Source organism: Grammomys surdaster, unplaced genomic scaffold (assembly GCF_004785775.1).
Source record: "Grammomys surdaster isolate TR1022 unplaced genomic scaffold, NIH_TR_1.0 263, whole genome shotgun sequence".
Classification (NCBI taxonomy): Eukaryota; Metazoa; Chordata; class Mammalia; order Rodentia; family Muridae; genus Grammomys; species Grammomys surdaster.
The window spans coordinates 3,720,229-3,726,228 of record NW_021604704.1 but is presented as its reverse complement, the minus strand read 5'-3'; positions in this window follow the sequence as shown (position 1 = coordinate 3,726,228).

Below are 6,000 nucleotides of genomic sequence, written 5' to 3'. Positions count from 1 at the left end.
ACTGTTAAAGAAGTTGTGTAAAGCTGGGCAGATAGACGGCTTGGTCAGTAAAGTGCTCGTGGGCTAAGCATGAGGACCTGAGTTCAGTCCTCAGCATCCAAGTGAAAGAAAAAAGAGGGCATGGTGACAAGCATCTGTAATCTCAGTGTTGGGGAGGCAGAAACAAATGAGTTGGGAGCTCAGTGGCCAGCCAGCCTAACCGATTGGTGAGCTTCAGTTTCAGTGAAAGACCTTGCCCCAAACAATAAGGTGAAAGCCTCCACAAATGTGTGCATATATATCAAGATACACAAGTCTGTCTCTCTGTCTCTGTCTCTGTCTCTGTCTCTGTCTCTGTCTCTCTCTCCCTCACACACACACACAGACACACACACACACACGCTTACATGCACATGTATGTGTGAGGTTGCATGACTTTTCTTGAAGAAATCTGAACAAATGCTTATTCATCAACAACAAATGAAATAAATGATTTCACGCAAGTGGAGCTCACAGAACCTGGGACATTTTTGGAATTACAGGAGCAGAATGAGTCAAAGGCAGTTGTGTCACTACAAAACCTACCCCAGCATCGCGATGATTCACAAAAGAAGCTTCCGAGGAGCTTCTGACATGACTTGCAGGCAGCTTGACCCATGGATCATCTTTCCATCCCAGAAATCGTTATTGCTTGTGTAATCTTGGGGAAGGGGCCTTGTGAGTCTTCTATCAGGAACTTCCTGAAGCCTGTGAGTAAGACTTTTTTTTTTTTTGGTTTGGTTTTTCGAGACAGGGTTTCTCTGTGTAGCCCTGGCTGTCCTGGAACTCACTCTGTAGACCAGGCTGGCCTCAAACTCAGAAATCCGCCTGCCTCTGCCTCCCAAGTGCTGGGATTAAAGCCATGCGCCACCAATGCCCGGCAAGAAATGAACATTTCTTTTTTTTTTTTTAGATTTTATTTATTTATTTTATATATATGAGGAATACACTGCAGCTGTCTTCAGACCCACCAGAAGAGGGCATCAGATCCCATTACAGATGGTTGTGAGCCACCATGTGGTTGCTGGGAATTGAACTCATGACCTCTGGAAGAGCAGTCAGTGCTCTTAACCGCTGAGCCATCTCTCCAGCCCAGAAATGAACATTTCAATTGAGACAAAATATTTAAGCAACAAGACAACTGCCAAGAAATAGATGCACAGATTTTACAGTTTGGTGTGTGTGTGTGTGTGTGTGTGTGTGTGTGTGTGTGTATTAGGAAATAAACTTAGGGCTAAGTAATCATTCTAAACTTAGTTACAGCTCCAGCCTCAACAGATCTCATAGAAGTAGGTAGAACAATGGTTACTGTAAATATTATGTGTGTGTAAATATTATGTGTGTATACATATATGTGCATATATATATAATTACAGGCTAGTCCAACAATACTGTTACTAATGGAAAGTCCAAAAATCCAGTAGTTGCTCAGTCCAGGAGGCTGGTCTTCAGCATACACCAGAACCCCAAAGTAGGCTCTAATGCCAGTGAAGAAATGAACTTGCTAGTGAATGCAAGAGCAAGCAGGCACAGAACAAGCTTTTTTTCTTCCATGTCTGTTATATACGCTGCCAGCAGAAGGTGTGGCCCAGATTTAAGATGGATCTTCCCACCTCAATCTGGGTTAAAAGTGGATCTTCCCACGCAAATGGCTTAAGAAAAACATCCCTCACAGGTCTACCTAGCCACTTGGGTTTTAGTTAATTCCAGATATAGTCAAGTTGACAACCAAGAATAAACATCACAGTTGCCATAGACTTGAAACAGTGTGGAGCAGTAATCACAGAGAAAGGACAGCTAACAGGCACAAGGTTGCAGTTGGCTAGGAGGAAGAACTTTTAGTGTTCTGTCTCATGGTGGGTAGGATACCTGTGTCAGCAATTGGTTGTGTATTTCAAAAGCGTTTGCTAAGAGAGATTTTTTAACGTGCCCGACACAAAGAAACACTAACTGTCTGCGGTGATGAATCCAATAACCCTGATCTGGTCATTGCACATTGATGTGTAGATACCGAGATATCACTGTTCTTTAGTAAAAACAGTTATTATGTATCAGTGAAGAATGAAAAACATAAGGCCAAGGGTATGGCTGGGTGATAGAACACTTTGTTAGTGTAGGCAACAAGGCCCTGGGTTTGATCTCCAGTACCTCAATAGACTTAATAATGATTAAAACTTAGACACACACACACACACACACACACACACACACACACACACACACACATTAAAAGTGAATATTCCAGCTGGGCAGTGGTGACACACACCTATAATCCCAGCACTCAGGAAGCAGAGACAGGTCGATATCTGTGAGTTTGAGACCAGCCTTGTCTCCAAAGACAGTTCCAGGACAGACAAGACATTTACACAGAGAAATCTTGTCTTGAAAAATAAACAAACAAACAAACTAGCAAGTGACTGTTGAAAAAAAAGAGGGAAGGAGAAAAGAAGGAAATAGTGGAGGGAAGAAGAAAGTAGGTCAGCTATACATACCCTGTTCTAGTTAGGATTCTGTCTAGTTAGGTTTCTGTCTAGTTAGGTTTCTGTTGCTGTGATTAAACATTGACCAAACCCAATGTGAGAGAGGAAAGGGTTTATGTGGCTCTATCACAGCCCGTCATTGTGGGAACGTCAGGACAGGAACCTGGAGTCAGGAACACAAGTCATGGAGGAGTGCTGCTTACTGGCTTACTCCCTATGACTTGCTTACTCTGCTTTCTTTCTTTCTTTTTTAAAATTTTCTAATTGGATATTTTATTTACATTTCAGATGTTATCCCCTTTTCCCATTTCCCCCCCATCCAGAAACCCCCTATCCCATCCCCCCTCCTCTTGCTTCTATGAGGATGTGCCTCCACCCACATACCCACTCTCACCTCCACACCCTCGAATTCTCCCACACACAGTGTACAGCCTTCATGGGACCAAGGACTTCCTCTCCCAACTATGCCTGAGAAGGCCATCCTCCCCTACATATACAGCTGGAGCCATGGGTCCCTCCCTACGTGCTCCCAGGCTGGTGGTTTAGACCCTGGGAGCTCTGGTTGGTTTGTTTTGTAGCTTTCCTCATGGGGCCACAAACCCTTTCAGCTCCTTCAGTCTTCTCTCTCACTCCTCCATTGGGAACCCCATGATCAGTTCAATGGTTAGCTGTGAGCATCCTCCTCTGTATATTTCAGGCTCTGGCAGACCTCTAAGGAGACAGCTATATCAGGCTCTTGTCAGCATACACTTCCTGGCATCCACCTCAGTGTCTGCCTTTGGTGACTGCACATGGGACTGGTACCTAGGTGGAGCAGTCTGTGGACGGCCCCTCCTTCAGTTTCTGTCCCACACTTTGTCTCCATATTTGCTCCCATGAGTATTTTGTTACTCCTTCTAAGAAGGCCCGAAGCACCCACACTTTGGTCTTCCTTCTTCATGAGCTTCATGTGGGTTGTATCTTGGGTACTGCGAGCTTTTGGGCTAATATCCACTTACCAGTGAGTGCATAGTTTGCTTTCTTATACAATCCTAGACCATCTGTCCAGGGGTAGCACTGACCTTAGTGGGCTAAGTTCTTCCGTATCAATCATTAATCAAGAAAATGCCTCTTAAATGTATATACAGGCCATTGTGATGGAGGCATTTATCTCAATTGTAGCTCCCTCTTTCTAGGTAACTTTAGCTTGGGCCAAGTTGACAAAAAGCAAGCAAACAAGCAAGCAAGAAAACAAACAAACAAAAAGCCTAGCCAGCATACACTTTCTTAAGAGATTAGCAGGGAGGGCATGGAAGGCATGATGGTGGCCGAGACCACTGGTAGAGAGTAATCGAGGCAGACTCCTGGCATTGACCTCTGGCCTCTACACACATGTAACACATGCACCCAGATACACATGTCCATATACGTATACACCACACACACTCGACTTCTGATCAAGAAGCAGGCCTTATGAAAGCCCAGCCTGTGTGGCCTGGCCGAAAAGTTCTGATTTTAGTAGTTGGCCCAAGAAAGAATACATAAACACTTTTGAAAAGTTCCTAGGCCCCAATGCTGATGATCCAGTTGCAGAGGTTAAGATAAGAAACTTGAGTTAGGAGGGATTATGTGGCTTGCCCAAAGTCACGTAGCCAGTGAGTGTCAGAAACATAGTTTTGAACCCAGTACTTTTGACTCTGGACCCATCACAACATCATTATACTCTTTTTGATAAAAGCAGACGACAATCAAATTATAAATAAACTTATATGATTAATTTAGAATAACCATTGTGAATGAACAGGGCTAAATGTTTTTTTTAGCAACATCTAATCTTTCCCTCCATCCCAAGAGTCTTGAAGGTCTAATGTTATGATCCGTTAAATGTTTCCTTAAGTAATTTCAATTATTTTCAGTCTTTTTATATAATATGTTTATTTATTATCTGACTGGTAACCAAAGGTGGTAATTGTCAAAAGTGTAGACAATGCACTGAGGAAAAGCCTCTATTCCATACAGCAAAATGACAAATAATTTTAAACTTTATAGATGTTAATAGTTTAATACAACCCCCTCAGTTCATTGGCAACGAGTCTGTTAAAGTGTTCCATACCTTGCAACAGTTTTACAGAGGAGTCTTTATCCATTTGCAAAACTAGAAGTGAGAAATGCGGAGAAGGCAGCACCAGTCTTCTTTACTCTTACAAGTATGTGCCTTGCCAGCAATTTACTCCAACACTTACATGATTAAGAATAGAGAAATATGATTTTTTTCCTTGAGAAATATGTCAAAAGGTATGGGGCTATCATACAGGTAAAACAAAAGTCTTCGAAGTATCAGTACATTTACCAACAGGTAAAGCAGTCACTTGTGCACCCAAAATGGGAAAATAATCATCTTTTCTGTTTTAACTCAATTCTTTTTCTGTTAGCATATGTTTTGTAAAGTACAATTCCTCACGCTTGCAGCTAAGGCCTGGCCAATCATTCATTTGTCTCTGGCACAACACTTTATCTTTACTTCATCAACAGAGTCTCCAGAGTTATTTAGACTAGCAGCCAAGTTTAGAAAGCTTCTAGAAACCTTCTTGACACACTAATGAGTTGTAGGTGAGCTCCCTCCACACACAAACTCTCTTCTATACCATCAACCTGGGTAGCTGTTACATATATAACAAGTGTGACCTTTGGTGAAATGGACATTGTGAATAATTCTAGTTTTAGCCATAATATGACCAAATGTGATAGCCATTATGCGTTTAGTTTTGTTTTCGTTATACTTAGAACAGGAGACGAAAATGGCGCTCCAAAACAATGAGTTATTGTTACTGGATATGTCATTAAATAGACAGTATAGAACATTGACAGAATGTCACCCTCACTGTAGTTCAGGGCAATGGCCTATGAAATAAAATCTATGGGTTAATATAATAAGATAATAGGAGAATTCTAGGAGTTCCAGAAATTTCCCTTGGCCATCACGTCTATAGGGCACAATTCATCAAGCAAAGAACAGCCATTATAAATATTCTCAATGGAGTAAAAAATGGGAGGTATAGTAAAAGAATCTTAACACAATGAAAACAGAAATCTATACTGCGCAAAAATAACCAAATGGAAATTTTAAGGAGGAAAACTATAATACCCAAATTATAGTCTCTATGCATGAGATTACGAGCAAATATCTGGCTCCTAATTTGCTATTAATCTTATTTGTTTTGTTTTGTTTTGTTTTGTTTTTGGCAATAGCATCCATTTCTGTTTTTGAGACAATGTTTCTCACTCTACACTACTCAATTTGACTACAGTGGCTAGCCAACCAGCTGCGGAGATCCTCTGGTCTCTACCTTCTGGGCACTCAGGTTCAGACACAAGCCACCTAGCTTTGACAAGATTTCTGGGGAATCAATCTCAGGTTCTCATACTTGTATGGCAAGCGCGTTACTTATGGAACCACCTCCCCAGTCACCAACACCAGAGGTCGTAGGCAACAAAAATACATCTAAAATAAAGCACAATGAGG